Below are 18,516 nucleotides of genomic sequence, written 5' to 3'. Positions count from 1 at the left end.
CTTGGTGATGACGAACCCCTGAGATGGAATGGGATGAAGAAAGGTATCATATTTTTGGCAGAATAATCCTGAGCTACCCAGTTAATCTGTCTCAGCCACCTTATTTGTATATTTAGGCAAGTAGATTTGTTTCTGGCAGTATGTAGCTATCTAAAGGTGTTCTTGTGGTTTTGGTTTTTGAAACATTAATCATGCAAGTGTATAACCACAGCTTATTGCTCATAAGTCATCTCTGTGGGAGTATGAGGGAAAGATGCTGAGGAGATTATTTCAATGCCATTTCAATCCCTGTCTGAGAGTCTGAGTTACACATTAACAGGTCTCTCTGTCTGTGCTTCTGCCTTGGGTTTGGGATTGTTCCAGCCCTCCTTTGTTGCATCAGCTTTCCAGAGGCATTAGGGACAAACTCCGATTATAACTCAATAGCTGCAAGGAGTTCCAGCAACATCCTCTGGGCATTTTTACCATGTAACACCTGTTTTTATCTGATTCTGACCTTCAGTCTTTGGAAGATTTCTGCCTGATTCCAAGATGTACTGTAATGTTGCATTGGAAACCAGGCAGTATGGGCTTGATGCCAAGGTAGGAAATAGATCAGCAGAACAGAGCAACATCCAGAAATAAGCCTATACAATTGATTTTTTTTTTTTAGTAAATATGAAAAAGTAATCCAGTGGGAGAAAGGATAATCTTTAAAACAATCAATGTAATAACAACTGGGAAGCCACATTGCAGCAAAATTAACTGTAAGACGCAGATAACTCAAAATGGACTGCAAATGGAACAGAAGAGCTGACCATAAAACCAATAAAAACAAACACAATATTATTTCTGAGACTGGAGAAAGATTTGGTAGGCAAAAGGAGTTGCCATGCTAATGTGAGGACCTAAGTTTGGATACCCATAACTCATATGAATACCAGATAGAGTAGTGCAAGCCTGTGCCTAAGTTCTACACCAAGAAGGTGGAAGTACAGTTACTTGAGCCCCTAGAAACCCATGGGTCAGATATACTGACGTATGCTACTGAAGACCCAGAGAAATTCTCTCTCAAACTAGTAAAAACCAACAAAAGACACCTGAAGTTGTCACTTTACCTCTGAACCTTCACTGCAGCACATATAAGAAACATAATATGTGCAGAAGGGAACATCTTTATTTTTCTCTTTTATATGTATATTGGAATTTTTATTGGTTATTTTATTTATTTACATTTCAGATGTTATTCTCCTTTCTAGTTTCCCCTCCTCAAACCCCCTTTCTCATCCCCCCTGCTTCTATGAGGGAGCTCACCCACCCGCCTACCAACTCACTCCAGCCTCACAGCTCTAGCATTCCCCTACATTGGGGCATTGAACCTCCACAGGACCAAGAGTCTCCCCTCCCATTGAAGCCAGATATGGCAGTCCTCTGCTACATATGCAGCTGGAGCTATGAGTCCTTTCATGTGTACTCTTTGGCTGGTGGTTTAGTCCCTGGGAGTCCTGGGGTCTCTAGTTAGTTGATGTTGCAAACCCCTTCAGCTCCTTCAGTCCTTCCCCTAACTCCTCCATTGGGGTCCCTGTGCTCAGGTCTATGGTTGGTTGTGAGCATCCACATCTGTATTTGTCAGGCTGTGGCAGAGCTTCTCAGGAGACAGCTATAATAGGTTCCTATCAGCAAGCACTTCTTGGCTTCAGCAATTGTGTCTGGGTTTGGTGTCTGCAGATGGGATGGATCCCCAGGTGGGGAAGTCTCTGGCTGGCCTTTCCTTCAGTCTCTACTCCACTCTTTTTCCCTGAATTTCCTTTAGATAGGACCAATTCTTTGTTAATATTTTTGAGATGGGTGGGTGGCCCCATCCTTCAACTGGGGGGGCCATGCCTAACCTCTGGATATGGTCCCTACAGGTTTTCTCTCCCCTTTGTTGGGTATTTCAGCTAATATTAGGTCCTGGGAGCCTCTTGCTTTCCTGGCATCTAGGACTTTCTAGTGGCTCCTCCTAGTTCCCCAGCCTCACTGCTACACACCTCCATTTAATTTCCTGACTCTCTGTTCTTCTCCTTTGTCTCCTTCCATACCTGATCTTGCCAAAGTGAATATCCTCCAACAATATGAACTAACTAGTAGCCTCAGAGCCCCTAGGGACTCAACCACCAACCAAGGAATATACATGGTAGGACTGATTGTTCTGCCAGCATGTGTATTGTAGAGGATAGCGAAATCAGTCATCAATGGGAGGAGATGTCCTTGGTCCTGTGAAGGTTCTGTGCCTCAGTGCAGGGGAATGCCAGGGCCAATAAGTGGGAGAGAGTGGGGTGGCAAGCTTGGGGAGGGAGGAGCCAATGGGGGTTTGTTCTTGTTTTTGTTTGTTTGTTTGTTTGTTCCCGGGAGGGGAAACTGGGAAAAGAAAAATCATGTGACATGTAAAAATAAAGAAAATATCTAATAAAAAAAACCAAAGTGAACATCTTAATAATTATTTTGCCAACATTTATAAAGTGTGACACAAAAATGCAAAATCAAGAAAAAATGGATTTATCTCTTTGGGTTTTTTTATTTTTATTTTTAAATTTTTATTTTTTTTACTTTTTTAATTTTTGGTTTTTCGAGACAGGGTTTCTCTGTGTAGCCCTGACTGTCCAGGAACTCACTCTGTAGACCAGGCTGGCCTCAATCTCAGAAATCCGCCTGCCTCTGCCTCCCAAGTGCTAGGATTAAAGGCATGTGCCACCACTGCCCAGCATGAATTTCTCTTGATTTATAACATTTTACTTCTGAAAAGCATTCTGAAAAGGACTTCAATAGGTATAAAAATCCTATTCAGAAAAAACAAAAAACAATCAAATGAATGTGTAGTCTGACACATATCTGACAGAGAATGAAGACCTAGAAGAACTCACAAATCTAAATACCAAAAATCCAAACGTCAAAAAATGGACTAATCAAGTGAACACATCATTTCCAAAAGATGAATTTTAAATAGCAGATAAATAAGAAAGCATATTAAACATCCTTAGACATCAAAGAAATGCAAACTAATGCTACATTGAGACCCCATCTCACATCAGTCAGATTGGCTCTCAAAGAAATCAAATAAAAACTGCTGGAAAATATTTGTATGGGGGAAGGAAGGCATTATTCACATTGCTGGTGAGAATGTAAATCAGTTCAGCTATTAGGGAATTCAGTCTGGAGCTCACTCAAAATAACAAAAATAGAAATACTGCCTGACTCAACTATACTACTATGGGGTATATAAATGAAGGGTTCTACATTGTCACACTGAAGACACATAGCCATTCTTATTATGGGCTACAGTACTCAAGGTATATAATGGGGCTGGATGTCTTTCAATTCTTTTTTTTCCCACCTGTTAGAGGTTTAATTGAGAGAGAGAGAGGGGGCAGTAGTGCAGAAAGAGAGGAGGGAGAGAGAATGTCTTTCAATTCTTGAATGGATAAAGAATACAACTACATCCACACAATTGAGGTATTTTTTTATATTTAGTCTTAAAAAACAAAATTATATCTTTTATATAAATACATATGTAAATATAGATCATCATATTAAGTAAGCTGCATGTTTATTACAATGTATAGATTAGTAGATAGAAGGAAAGGGTATGAGTGTGCATATGGTCAAAATACAAAATATATTTAGTTAAGGAGGTCTTAGAAAACTCATCATTATGTATAATATATATATATATATGACAATGATTTTTTTATAATGGAAAGACATTATCACTTTTAAAAAGTCAAGGATTCTACAAACTTAAAGACAACATCTGTAAAATATTGCTTTAATATGCAATTAAATCATGAATTTATAAACAAATAACTTTTATACTTAAAGAATACCAGTGCAGAAAAAAATGAGCAATTATTTTACTGGATCCTTTCTCAGAAAGGGAGATCATTGACAAATAGGTGCATGAATTAATACCAATATCATTAGAGAGCAGTCAATAGGGAATTGTCAATTAAAAATTACCCTGAGACATCACTACAGACCTATTAGAATAGTTAAAGTTAACAAGATTTAAGAGGTGAATTGTGACCTGTCAGGATCTGGACCATTAGAACACTTAACCACCACATACAGAAGGCAGTGAGAAAAAAAAAAAAAAAAAAAAAAAAAAAAGAAGACAAAGGAGAAGAAGGCAGTGAGCTCTGAAAAATTTGATTTCTGAAAGTTAAAAATTCGCACACCTTATAGTCCATCCTTATACTGTGAGCTCTTTTTCCAAGATAAACAACAGCATATGTCCACAGAAAGACTTCTGTTGAAATATATATAACATGTAATGATTACAATAAAGCCTTCTCAAATCAATGCTCTCGGGAATAAAAAAGTTTATTGATCCTTTATAGAAGCTAGTAAAAAAAGGATCTTGGGATCTGTTGAGCCAGCAGTGATGCTAATTAAGAGTTGCAAATGTGCCCAGAGAGTCTAAGACGCAGGTGCATATATAGTAAAAAGAATCGAGGAATAATGACATAATGTTTCCATTTAATTTTCTCTGCATTTCGATAAGAAGGGCAGTATATACAGAGTGATCAAGGTTTGGGATAGGACAGAAGTCTGTAAAGAGAAATACTGTTTACCTGTAGTATTCAGATTTTGTAGTCTAGAAAGTTTCTATGTAAACAAGAGCATTGTGAGCAGACATTGATGACTAGAGGTTTTAGATAAGGTCTACATTTAATAAAATAAACATTTACCTATATGGTTGCAATATATGCCATTAAATACACGTTTCAATGACAGTAAGTAAACCTGTATTCACAGATGATCCTGATGTGTTTTTTTTTCTTGATTTTTAGCTTTAAATCATAAGTAACTTTACTTTTACCCTTTTTAACCCGTACCCCTTTTTATTTGAATTCAGGAAAATTTGGAAGTTTTATTTTATTGACAGAAAAAAACCTAAATGTTTACCAAAATTCGGGGAACAGATGATTTGTAAAATCACACTGCCTGGACATCCTCAGTAGCAATCCCAGCTAACAATCAATAAGAAAGAATTGATGTCCATGCTACCATAACGGGATGTCAGCAAAATCATACTGAGAGAAGCAACCAAAGAGTATGTGCTGTGTGATTCTAAAGAAGCCAAGCTGGTGTTAGTAATGAAAAGTGGATCAGTGATTATTTGGAGACATGGGAGAGGAGAGAAGCATTCTGGAAGCACACAGTGAGCTTTTATGTTCAGTTACTTGATAAGCTATTGATATATATATATATATATATATATATATATATATATCCTCATAGATCCTGTACATTTTTAATATATTTATGTACTGTTGGATGAATTGTATCACTATAAAGCCAACATTAATATATATTATTAACACATGTATAATATGTATGTGGTTAATATACATATTAACCACAGTGGATACTACTGTATCCTAGTAATGAACACTAAAGTTGGCCATTACTGCCCTTGCTAGCCGGTGACTATATTTTTAGGGTTTCTTTTACGTGTGCTCTCATGTCTGATCCTATGGCATTTTGGTTTTTTAACTTGACAACTCCATGTCCTGGTTCAGGCTGACTCCTGTGTGTTTTATATGGTCCAATTTTATACATTTGGCTTTCACAAGTCCATCATTTTGCAGAGTATATTTCCCTATTGGCCACTTGTCATTGTGCTGCTGTGTTCTGCTTTTCCTGGCTATAACAGTGCACCTGAATGGCAGCCCTCTGCCTTCATCTGAGTTTCCTGAGGAAGCATTTAGCTAAGGTAGAAATACACCTGCTACTCATGTGACCTCATCCTCAAACTTGCTCTTCACTTTACAATCAGTTGCTAAGGCTGTTCCTCATGTTGGGCCACCACTTCTAACTGATTGGTTCTTGCCTATGCCGGTGGCTGTACTAAGAATTTAAAACAGGAATAATGTTGTATCCTTTCATTACTTTGTGCTGAAATGTTCTAGAACCAAGAACAGTCTTTAAACTGGGGAAAATGAAACTCACTACAATTTAAATTTATTTTATAGTTTCATAGTTGAAACATGAAATAGACTTGAGAATACCTTTTGTAATTTACTAGGAATGGGAATTTTTCCCTTTAAAAAATTACCTCCATTTTTCTTCATTTGCATATATTTTTTTCCTTGCTGTCTTAAATGAAACTGAACTAAAATGCCAAAGACTTTTTTTCTTGTCTGACTTTCTGTTCTTTTTCTGCCTTGCTTTGTCTGTATCCACAGCCAAGTTTCTTCCTGTTTTTCTGTATTCATTTGTTTATTTCTTAGGTATCATCCACTATTGAGTATTAGTATGAGTGTTATCAAGTGTTATTAAGAGTGTTGATTGAAACATTATACATTTTTTCAAATATTAATTTTATCAATTCTTTGAGAATTTCATAGTTGTATACAAAGTTGTATTTTAATCAGCTCCACCATCTATACCTCCACCAACTCCTCCAGACCCCCTGTGTCCCCTTCCATCTCCTCTTTCTTTCAGGCAATATAAGGTAATGTAAGTCCCTCCAGTGTGTGATAGTTAATTGAAAAAAAATTATAGGTATGAAAACCACTTTTTTTATCCATGAATCCTCGCTGTGGTTGTCTGTAATGATACTGCTCTTGTCACTGGGTGGCTCTGTGCAGAAGCTACCAGCAATGGCAGGCACCTCCAGCTTCTTTTAACTGCTCATGTCCAAACTGATTTCACTTTTCTTCAAAGTAGTATTCGTTCACTAAAAATGTTAATGACTTTGACTCAAACTTAGAGAACTAATAAACATCATTTAAAAGCAATGAACCTGTCAACACATGGAAATCTGGTTTATGGTCATGCAAATGTCCATTTAACTTCAATTGAATCAAATAAAGCAAACAGTGAACTAATTAGACTCAACTAAACTGACTTAACCTCCCATCGCCAGTGGAACCAATTATTTCTCGGAGGAAGGTTTGTTTCTTTTCAGTCTAGGGCAAGGGTGGGTAACTCCTTGGCCTACTCCTAAATGGGTCCCAAATCAGGACAGATGAAATTGGCAATTCCCAGTTACTTACCTTGACATGGAAATAGGAGGGTCTTTAATGAGCTCATTTGCATCACTGAGAGAGCAGCAAGGCATTCACTTGTGTAGAAATAAATTTAAAAGAGAATGCCCTGCTCCTTAATGGTGTAAAGAAATGTTATTTAAAAAATAAAATGTAATACAAAACAGATTTCTAGCAAATGGTTCATGGCCATCTGTAGACTCTACAGTTCAAATGTGTGATAAGTATTCGGAAGCAATCTCTCTATTTTAATATTCTTGATGTCTATTGCTTATGGCTCTTTTTCATCTTGAATTTACTTTCTGAAGGATTCAAGGTTATTTGGAGTATTCAAAACCTCTAACTATTCCCCAAAGCTTTACTCTTTGAACAGAGTTACTTCCTGATTAGGAAAACAGCCTCCTGGTTTGGCCCCTTGAAATACTGAACTATGAGAGATACTATCCAACATTTTTGGTGGTTTTCCCTGTGCGTGTTGGATAAATTTTGGATTGGTGAGGCTGAAATTTCATTTTAGAAGAAAAACATCATGTAATAGGATTCTTCCATCAGCCCTCCTCTATTCAGATATACACTGTGGGCTCTGTGTTTATAAATCTCTAGAATGTAAAAATACATGTCAGAAATTTATATAACCATTTTTACCTTTCATACTATGCACATGCTGAGAAATTTGCAAATGGCTGCTCGGATATCCATTGATGCTAACTGGAATGTGTTGTCTGCAATGGTGTCTGTAGAATGCTTGTTTGGAGAAACTGGGGTAGCCCTATTTCTGAAGATTCCCACATCAGAATATGTGCCGGTCCACGCATTAGACATTCTGTGTTGGCTACTTAAGTACGAACATAAACAAGGGCTGTGCTTCTCTTCATCACAAGACAGTTGACTTACATATACAACTTTAGCTAAATTAATCATCACCTCATGTATGTTGTGTTGCAATCAGCCACGACCCAGACAACAGTTGAATGTCTTAATCCACATGCCTGCAATTATGGTTTCAATGAACCTAAAATAGTTCTGTTTCTGTGAGTTCAGATATAGTATCCGTTTCCCATGGTCTTGGGTAACACATTTACCCTTTCGAAATGTAGATTCTTGGGACAGAAAAATGGAGAGCAACTGAAATGCTCATTAGATTAAGTCACTCACTTTAGGGAAATTGTGCACTGAGAAGGTGAGGGAGTCACAGAGCCCAGCATCTCACATTGTGTCATCTCAGAGAGTGGCAACGCTGCTCTGACCTGTTGATGTCTTCAGTCTTTAGGACTGTGGCCTCAAGTTCTCTTTTGTCCTCTGTTCTTCTTGTCATTGCGTTTTTGTCTTTCGAATGTTTCAGAGGGGGTGTGCAATATACTGTCGTCTAACCTTGAGGTCATTTTCTACAACAGACTGTCCTGCTGCCTCACCCTCCTCCTGAGAGCTGCAACTATAGGTATAGGCCCCTCATCATTATGACTCTCTTTTAGGACAGAAATGTGCCTCTCCAGAACTCTGCACTGTCACGATTGTCTCTGAAGTAGTATCACATGATTTTTGTGTACAATTATGCTTACCCTTATTATTTTGTTTAACACACTATTACAAATTTAAATAAGTAGGAGTTTTTTCCTTGTGCGCTTACCAATGTGTTCATAATCAACCAATATTTTTAGTTTTTGATGTACAGCAGAATTTGAACTATGCATTCTTTGAAGAGAAGGATAATTTGACAGTGCTTGCTAAAGACAGGGTTTTAGGTCTGGTTATAAATAAGCTTTGGGAAGCTGCATGTGGTTTCCAATTCATGTGAATTATGATCATTTTTAAGTATGTCAGTTGTGAGTCACTGGTGTTTTATAGGTGGCAAGGATGTGTATATACATGTAGTTCCTATAGTATGGACAAAGAGGACCAAAACCTCTGGAGAGTGAATATTTAATGAACACATCACTCTGAAAACATAACACATGTAATAAAAGATAGACACTCTAACTTTGACACTGCTCCTATCACTTGTCTAACTGTATTATATAAAACAATGAAATTATTAGTAGCAATCACTCTGCCAATTGCTCACATGATACATAGGCCATATAATTGATGTATTGTAGAATCAAATACATCTAGAATAATAGGTTGAAGTAGAAAATGGTAATGATTCCATTCATAGTCATATATGGGAAACATCTGATAGATTACCCAGGAATGAGCTTTCTAAAAGTCTATAAATTTATGATAGATATAAACATTAAGAAACAGACTGTGTTTATAAGTAGGAAGATCTAATGTCATCCCAACGTCACTTTTTTTTATACTAGCATATAACATCAATGCTGCTACAATCAGAGTTCAATGCCCTTTTTCTTTAGAATGTATAAAGTGATTATAAATTTTCTCTTTATTTTTTCATCATATATATACTATCTGGTGATTCTATTCTTCAATACATCCTAGTATCTTCCTGTCTTTCTGGACCCCTTATAAAGTATTTACTTGAGGAATGAACTTGAAAACTTCTAAGAAAATATTGAGCTGAAATAAGATGGTTTGCCTTGATATACATTAAAATTGGATGTAAAACTTCTTGAAGCTGTATGTACTGACCTGTAGTGAACAAGAATTATATAGAAAAAAATTAGAGATTATTTAACACACAGTTGAAGGTAGTGTTAAAGTTGGTAACTAAGTAATATATTATTTCTTTGATGAACATGAGAAATCTAACTGGACCTTTTAAAATATTAAAATTTTGTTCCTATTTCATTATACAACATTTTAGAAATGAATGAAAATATTCTGAATGTTCAAACATTGGTCATTATCAATCTTGAAAGATACTAAAAGAGAATATTATATGACTATCATATAGGTTGGTGTTTTTAGTTTCATGACCCAATCCTTTAATATAAAAAGAAAATTTAAAGTTTTGATTCCATGAAATTTAAAATATATGTGAGACAGTCTCCGTGGAATAGATGTTTCAAATGTTTGCTGATTGCTGACTTCTGAATGGCTTCCTGTACTTGGGGGACCTTTGCCTCCTAAACATGATGGAGCTGAGCTGGCCCAGTCCCTCCTGCAGCTGACCATGAGGCGTCAGTCTCTGACCCTAAGGAAGAGGAGCTTCCTGACATCAATTATGCTGAGTGACAGAAACATCCAACTGTGCATGTCAGTCAGAGCACTGACCAGGAGAGCTTGGCGTGAGCAGACAGGCTGTGTAGAGGAATGAGGAGCTGCCTAACATGGATGCCCACCATCATGCTACATGAAGGATCAACCTTTTGTTTCTCCTTGGACCTTTCGTGAGCTCTCGGTGCTGCTCATGAATCTAATTCGGTTTAAACTGGTAGGAGCAAACTGTGTTTGCAACCAGGAATTCTGAGTCACCCCCTGAAAGGTCCAATGACAGATGATAGGCTTTGAGAAGGTAATTACAGTCCAAATAACAAAGGGGTCAAAACAACCAGAGGAAAGTATGTGCGTGGCGTAATGAGTAGTGTACGGGAGGAAAAATGCAAACAAAGAGAACACAGCCTCCTAGACAATTAGGGAAACAATAAAATGGAAAGGTTTATCTGTCACATTTGTTCAAACTAAAAATATCCTGAGACTGGAGGCCTTGTGAGAATGGCAGAAAGGAACTGTTCTTACACCCTTCCAAATGAGAATTCTTGGAAAGGAGCTGAGACTACAACTACAGAGGCTGGTGTGGAGACTTTTGAATGTTGTAAATTGTCTTGGGCCATCTTTAGCATTCTTAACAACCATTGATTGGCCTCCTCTGCATGTAACCTAAAGACCATTATGTAGATTCTATGGAATGTACAGACTCCCTCCTGGGTCCCATCAGTGGAAAAGCGGAGAATACTAACAACATCCGAGGCCTGTAGCTGAGAGTTGTTTGTTCGCACCAATATCATTGGAAGTTTTGATTTATAATTTTCTTTAGTCTGTTACTAGGACTTTCTGAAGCTAATAACCACAAGGCTACATGGAATTTGGGATAACCTGAATCTGGGCTTCTGAGACATAGTCATTTTTCTTTTCATAATAAACTTTCTCTTTTCCCCTAGAAGATAATAGTTGTGGGTTTGTTTGTTTGTTTGTTTGTTTATGTTTTGTAGACACCATGTTGATGGGAGATGGAAAGCTTTGGGAAATTGTGACCTAGCAATGCTTTTTATTATTAAGCTGTGTATATCCACACATCTTTATTTCATTCATAGGAATCAATCCAAAGACAAAATTCATGCATTTAAAACAGGTGACCAGGGCTGGGAAATATTTGGAAGATGTTAAGTAGAAGTTCTTGCTCTTGTGCAGGACCTGGGTTTGATCCACAGCACTATGGTGACTCACAACTGTCTGTCACTCCAGTTATATTGGACCCAGTGCCTGCTTCTGACCTCTGCAGACACCACACAAATATACATGCAGGAAAACTCATACACATACATTTTTAATTTAAATATACATGACATAAACAAATATATCAACCAGGCTGTTTTATTTTGAGCTTTAACTAGAATGTGAAACATCTGGAAATGACTCAGATGACTCTCAGAGGGAGAACTGTGGTCTAAGAATTATTGTCAGAGTCCAGACTTCTATCACTATTAAAGCAGGTTTTTTCCTAGACAAATAAAGACCACAAATGAGAATATTTTCCTTTAAAAAAAGACCATAGAATGTATATCAGCTTACTTTTAGAAGCAAATGTATTATTATAGAAGACAGATATCAGATTGTTAATGGTACTTACATTATAAAGAAGATGTTAGATGTGGAGGGGAGAAAGAATAAACTTGACCAGATATTTCAGTATAGTTTACATTTGGCACAGTTGCTCTTACAAATCGAATCTTGCAAAACATTCAGTAGTAAATTCTGTACCCCTGTGCATCTGTTACTCAGGCAGCTTCCCTTGATGATGTGGAATATTGGCATATCCCCTTGGTTTTTCTCTGTTCAGACTCCTTGAGGAATAGCCTCATATTTATCAGCAGGAATATCCCTAGAGTCCAAATTACCAAAGAAAAAAGATGTCTGTCTCTTGTCCCCATCCACTCTGTAGAGTAAATCCCTTTTGCTTTACTCTTCCACATTCTGATTTTATTTTCAAAGAACCTGGATAATTATCAATATTATTGCTCCTTGAACCAAATCCAGACTCTGCAGAAAGTGCCTCTAGAAAAGAATTTGCACAGGATAAATTCTTTGAGTGGGCAAAATGCATCTGCTAACTTTCTTTTTTCCAAAAGTAAAAATCTGTCTTGCTTCTTCAGCCTACCATCAAATTATAAGAAAGAAAAAAATTCATTGTTAATAGAATGATTATTACTACCCACTTATTAATATAACACCAACTGCTGGCAACCAAACTGAGATGTTAAGAAATGTGAGGATCTGCATTGTACATTAAGATCCTTCCTGTAATCTACATTAATAGTCTTCTGGTAGAACCTCAGTATAAGAAATAATTTCTAAATGATTGTATATAAATTCTCCCTTTCTTTTCTATTTTCCTCTCTGGCAGTTTCATACTTTGTATATTGAGATTTAGTAGTTTTTATCCCTCATTACACTCTCCCATCTCCCTTCCCTCAATCCCCAAGCTTCTCCCACTGGCATCTTTTTTCTCTACCAGAAATGTTGCTATATTTATGTCCCTCTCCTTACCCTGTTTAACTTGAGCTACTTACCTGAGCATGGAAGGTAAGTTATTCTGTGAAGTAAGGACAACTTATCCATGGCTGTACCACTGATACCCACTCCACTGAATTCTCTCTTCTCTTTACCTCTCCTCTCCTCTCCTTCCCTCTCCTCTCCCTCCCCACCATTACTATCATTATAGTCCCTGTCCCCTTCCCACCTCTCTTTTCCTCTCCTCTTCTTTCCTTCTCCTATCCCCTCCTCTCCTCTTGCTGATGCAGCTGCTGCTCCCCTGTTGTTGTTCTCCTCCTCCCCCTCATCCTCCTATGTCTTTATTCTTCTTATTTTTATATCTCCTCTTCCTTTGCTTCTGATTTTTCTTACACTTCCTCTCCTCTTCCTCGTTCTCCTCCTTCCATGTCTCTCTCCTTGAGGCTAGATCTCATGTAACAAAGTCAGATCTTGTACCATGTACCCACAAGTCACCTAGAAGTCTCGATCTTTTGGTATCTGCTACATAAACCTTGGGATTGCAGGCATGAAACATCATGCCTAGCTATATCTCTTCTTGTTTATTTTTGCAGCATTCCCTATGATGAAGTGTAACTTGATCTGATATTGAGAACCTTTCTTCTCTCACTGCAAATCCGATGAAATCGATATCAATTCTAAGATGGGACAGCTACAATGTCCTGAAGTTGCTAGACAAGTTTTCCCATATGTCAGAGTATTAGGAAGTGACATTTACACCTGCTACTCCTTCTTTCTGCCTTATATCTGTTATTCTTTCCATGATCTGCATTCAAGTTTAGATTTCAAATGTTCTCAGAAAATGTTCATTTAAATAAGAAAGTAGCTCTCCTAAAAGAAACGTACATTGTTGAAAATTGCTCTACTCTTCATAAACATTTTTTTTTACTGCTCTTCAGGGAGAGTTGTATACCTGCATTCCACTGAGGGACATTTGTACACCTGATTTCCATTGCTCTCAGGTTTGTCATGTCCCTTCTACCAATGAGTAGTGATGGATGGAGGCTGTGTTCCACTTCCTGAGGATGACTTAAGAGACATTGCTTTGATTTAGCCTGTTTTCCCTCTGCCATAGGGACCCAGTAGAACCCAACAGAGACTGCATGCAATTTGGACAGTTTGGCATGGATGAAGGCATAGCCTGGTGCTTTTTTAAGACCACTGCTTAAGTAGATTGATCAGGTAATGAATTTTCATTATGCAGAGGTATCTGCTGTAGCAGAAAGCCAGTCTACATCAGAGCCAAAAGTGAAACTTTACATTTGAATCATGCTAAGGCATTTCAGGTAGAAATAAAAATAACTAACACTTCTATCTTAGTCATTGGCAGTATGAATGAGTTTTTATATTCTGCATTTCATCTCTTCTATTTAAAACTAAAAGTCTTGGAGCCAGAGAAGGTTCACAGTTAAAACAACTGCTGCTCTTCCCAAGGGTCTGATGTCACTTCCAAGCATTCGTGTTAGGTAGTGGGCAATCATCCATAACTCTAGCGGATCTTGTGCCCCTGGCTGTGGGTGCCTGCACTCATGTACACAAACCTGCACACAAACACACATGCAGGACTAAAAAATGGAAAATAAATGTTTAGAATTGATGTCACAGCCTGAAGATGTTGTTCAATCGTATAGCACTTCAATAGCTGGGTTCCATCCCCAGCACTGCAAATTAATAGCACACAGACAGACGGACAAACCTGTAAGTGCCCTTCCTGCTGTAACTGTTGCATTCCTGCTGAATGTTGTATGATCGCCCTGCTTCCTCCAACTTTTCCTTCGGCACAGCCAAGATTTTCTCCTTGTCCAAAGACATGCCATATGATGAGGACTTCCAGTTTGTTATATTCTCTAACAAAATCCGAGTCAGTTCAACAAATGCACTGTTCTTGAACTGACCTCCAGTCCTCCCTTCACCATAGAGCTTCATGGGCTTTGGTTAGCTTTGCCTTCTCCTTGAGTAATACTCCTGTTCTGATTGTTAGATCTTCTTCCATTGTGCTCAAGGGCAAGGGTGGCCTGGAGTCCAGGAGTAAAAGGTTCTGCTGCTCTCTATGATGTTTTACTACCAGGTCTTATGGGCTTATTTTTTCACTCTTAAACTCCACAGCTAAGTTCCTTCGCTCTCAGACAACTCATTTGATACTAATTAAATGGTCATTCCCATTTTTAATATAATTTCATTCTTGACTTGTATTTTTGGAGCACTTTTCCAAAAACTGTTGCCAGGTTTCTTCATTTCCTCTCCTCTCTTAGAAGCAGTAGGCATATTAAGAAGCTGGGTGTTCTCATTTAGAAAGTAGGCATCAATGAGTTTTAACTAATATTCTTTACTTCTGTGTCTTCTGATTAATGTTTTCTGACTCTTACTTTGTGGTTTTGATGTGCTAGTTGCTCTTTGCCCCTTGATGAGTCCTTATTGTTTTTAAAACCCTTTAATGTCAAGTAACATGATGGCCTCTGGTATCAAAAAGACCAGAACTTTGGGGATTATGGCAACCATGGGGCAAATTAGAAGGCCAAAGGTGAATAGAAACAGCAAGAAAAATACATAAGGATTTGGTTGTTTCAAAACTATGAAGATCCAGCTGTGATTCTAGGATCAGAATGAAAGCAGATCTGATATATTCGTGGAGACATGGCCAGAAGGAAATGCATAGCCTTTTAAAAATACTTGAGGTTCTCTGGGCTAAAGAAGCATCTTTCCAACAAGAGAATCTCAAATATGAGATGTCTAGAGCAGATCTGAAACTGTTCTATGTGGGAGAAGCGGCCAATGTTAAGTAAATAAATGTAAAAATCCTTTTTGTATTAGTGACAAAGCATCCCCACCTTATGCCATCCATGACTGCACTCTGGATTATGTCAAAGAGAAACTTCTTCCTTATTCTGCCTCTCTTTTAGGGAAAGAAATAACATTGGGAATCATTATGTCTTCATGTATATTGGTTTGATCATATAAAAATATAACTACAAGGGATCTTTATTGAGACATGTTAATATCTCTAGAAGGGTTTCTTCCAGAAACTTAAGCAGTGAATGTCTTTAACGGACTTGGAAAAAGTATCATTTTGAAGATCTTAACTCTTCAAAATGTCCGCAATGTTTGTTTTTATGTGGCTGAAACACTTTGGCCAGTATTGGCTCTCCTTTCACTCCTGTTTAAAATTAGATATGCCAGCACTGTTTCCACTTCATTTCTAAAGATAATTCTCTTATAGGAATTTTTTATGTTGGAAAGAACAACCTATGACATCTTTTAAAATATGAAGTTGTAAAGTCAATAATGAGTTTTAATTTATTTTTTCTAAATTTAGTTCTTGTCCCTTGTCCATGTCTTTTACTTTATATACTTTGTAAAAATGTTTTCGATGGCCATTTTTAGCCTCAATTGATGGTGACTCTACATTTTCATGAAAATTAAAACTATGATTTGAGGGAAATACTGAAATACAGTTGAGTGTTCTTGAACCTTAAAAGGCATTTGAGTTTGGAATAACTGGTAAATAATTGCACTGAAAGATATCTTTCTTATCTCCACTGGATCAGAATACCAGAGCAGACAACATAAAGGTGAGAATTTTTGTTCCACATTTTAGAATGTTCAGCTCATGCTTGCTTGGACAGAGCACCATGGCAAGAAGAACTTGTGGCAGATGAAGATTTTCCTCATGATAGACAGGAAACAGAGTGGAAAGAACCAAGATTTATGTATAACATTGAAAAGATACTAAACAGTGGCTTCTTTCTTCTAACAATGTTCAACTTCTTTAAGTTTCTACTTAAATTCTAAAAACAGTGCCACCCTCTAGGGACCTAAACTTCAACACCTGAGCTGGTAGGGACATTTCATAGGGACAGTACCATGAGGGATCCATTTCATATGGAATCATAACAGTACCATGAGGAAGCCATTCCAGGACCCCCGAGGATACCAAAATTCAACAATAATTTCTTTATGTGAAAACAGCAAAGCCTTTACAACTTCAAGGAATATAAATTATCTCTAATTAACATATAATCTAAAATGTTTATGCCATGTAAAATGCTTTATACTGTATTTGTAATATTTACAAAAGGTAAATCTGTATACATTTAATACAGCATTTCCTTCCTCCCCTTCCTTTCTTCCTTCCTTCTTTCCTTCTTTCCTTTCTTCCTTCCTTCTTTCCATCCATCCTGTCTGTCCCTCTCTCTCCCTTTTATTAATCCTTTTCTTACTTGTTTTTAATTTTTAAAAATATTTTATTTTGTAATACTTTTGATTGAGATATTGAGATAGAATATTCTCATGTCCCTCTTCTTTCCTTCTTCCAGTCCTTCATCTTGTTTAAATCACTCTCATGTACCCCCCCATCTCAAGTTCATAGCCTCTTTATCTTTGATTATTATTGTTAACTATATCTGTGTGTGTGAATGTTTGTATGTGTATGGACAAACACCTACACATATATACACATACATACATACACACATACACAACATACATACATACATACATACATACACACATACACATATATATGTATCTATCTGTACAGTTTTGTGTATGTATGTATGTACGTATATACAACATGCTGAGTCCATATTTGGTGATGGTGTATATTTGGTTTCAATACTGATAATTCTGTATTTTCTTTATTTAGAATTTTTGGTTTGGTTTGGGTCAAGATTACTCTGAATATAAGGAGCTAGCCTTGAACTCATTATGGAGCCCAGACATACCTTGAATTTGAGATTCTCCTGCCTTTGCCTCCTGAATATCTGAGATTGTATGTATGCTGTGATTTTTTTTTAATAAGGACTATTACTTTTTACCCATATTTGGTTGACTCTTGATAAAGAACCTGTAATTGTGTAGCTGATTGTAGACCCATCTGCATTGATGGCACATTCCACTTTGAGGAAATCGAATCTATTCTTAGCTTCACAAGAAGCTGAAGATTAGACAGGGATTTTAATACATTCACTATTGGTTAACACATGTGTGTTAGTCAGGGTTCTCCAGAGTCACAGAACTTATGGAATATCTTTACATATTAAGGGAATTTGTTGTGATGACTTACAGTCTGTAGTCCAGCTAACCCAACAATGGGCAGCTGTGGCAGGGAAGTCCAAGAATCTAGTATTTACTCAGTCCCACGAGGCTAGTTGTTTCAGCTGGTTTTCTGTAGAAGTCGATTCTAGCAGATGTGCTGGCAAGTAAATTCAAGTAGAAGAAGAGCAAATCTTCCTTCTTCCAATGTCCTTATGTAGGTCTCTAGCAGAAGTAGTGACCCAGATTAAAGGTGGATCTGGATCTGGGACTTGTTTTGTCCTAGGCTATTGAACTCAGAGATCTCCTTGCCTTAGTCTACTGGGATTAAAGGTGTGTACTACCTTGTCTGGGCCTAAGCTTTTCATAGCCACTATGCCTCAAGATCTGGATCATAAGTAAGCCCTCCAATTCTGGATTGTAGTTCATTCCAGATATAGTCAAGGTGATAAACAGGAATAGCCATTACAATTAGTCAGGTCATAAAGCAGAGGAATACATCTAAAGCTAATAATATTCTTTAAATGGATTTTGTCCTTTGGAATGGTCATAGGATAAGTCTATACTGATTCCAACAGCATCATTGGTGCTTAAATCATTATGGGTCTCTTAGGAAATTCTGACATGGTACAGGAACCATAGAAGGTTGGTCTTGTGCTTTTAGTGATACAAAATTATATCTCTAAGGTTTACTGCCCATCAATATGGCTTCATTCTTATTTTCTCTAGTTAACTAACACATTTTTGCTGATTTAAACCATAAAAGTTAATTCCTTAAAGAATAAAAAAAATCCAATAGCAACAA

The 18,516-nt window shown here is 37.2% G+C and overlaps 1 protein-coding gene and 1 pseudogene across 1 annotated transcript in view; one reads left to right on the top strand and one right to left on the bottom strand.

Moving 5' to 3' along the window:
- Positions 1 to 14,606, bottom strand: part of LOC116083808 — a 42,688-nt pseudogene extending 28,082 nt beyond the window's left edge.
- Positions 1 to 18,516, top strand: part of Fbxl7 (F-box and leucine rich repeat protein 7) — a 364,155-nt gene that overhangs the window by 140,978 nt on the left and 204,661 nt on the right. The gene's annotated exons all lie outside the window — the stretch shown is intronic.

Source organism: Mastomys coucha, unplaced genomic scaffold (assembly GCF_008632895.1).
Source record: "Mastomys coucha isolate ucsf_1 unplaced genomic scaffold, UCSF_Mcou_1 pScaffold8, whole genome shotgun sequence".
Lineage (NCBI taxonomy): Eukaryota > Metazoa > Chordata > Mammalia > Rodentia > Muridae > Mastomys > Mastomys coucha.
This window is presented reverse-complemented; position numbering and strand designations above follow the sequence as displayed.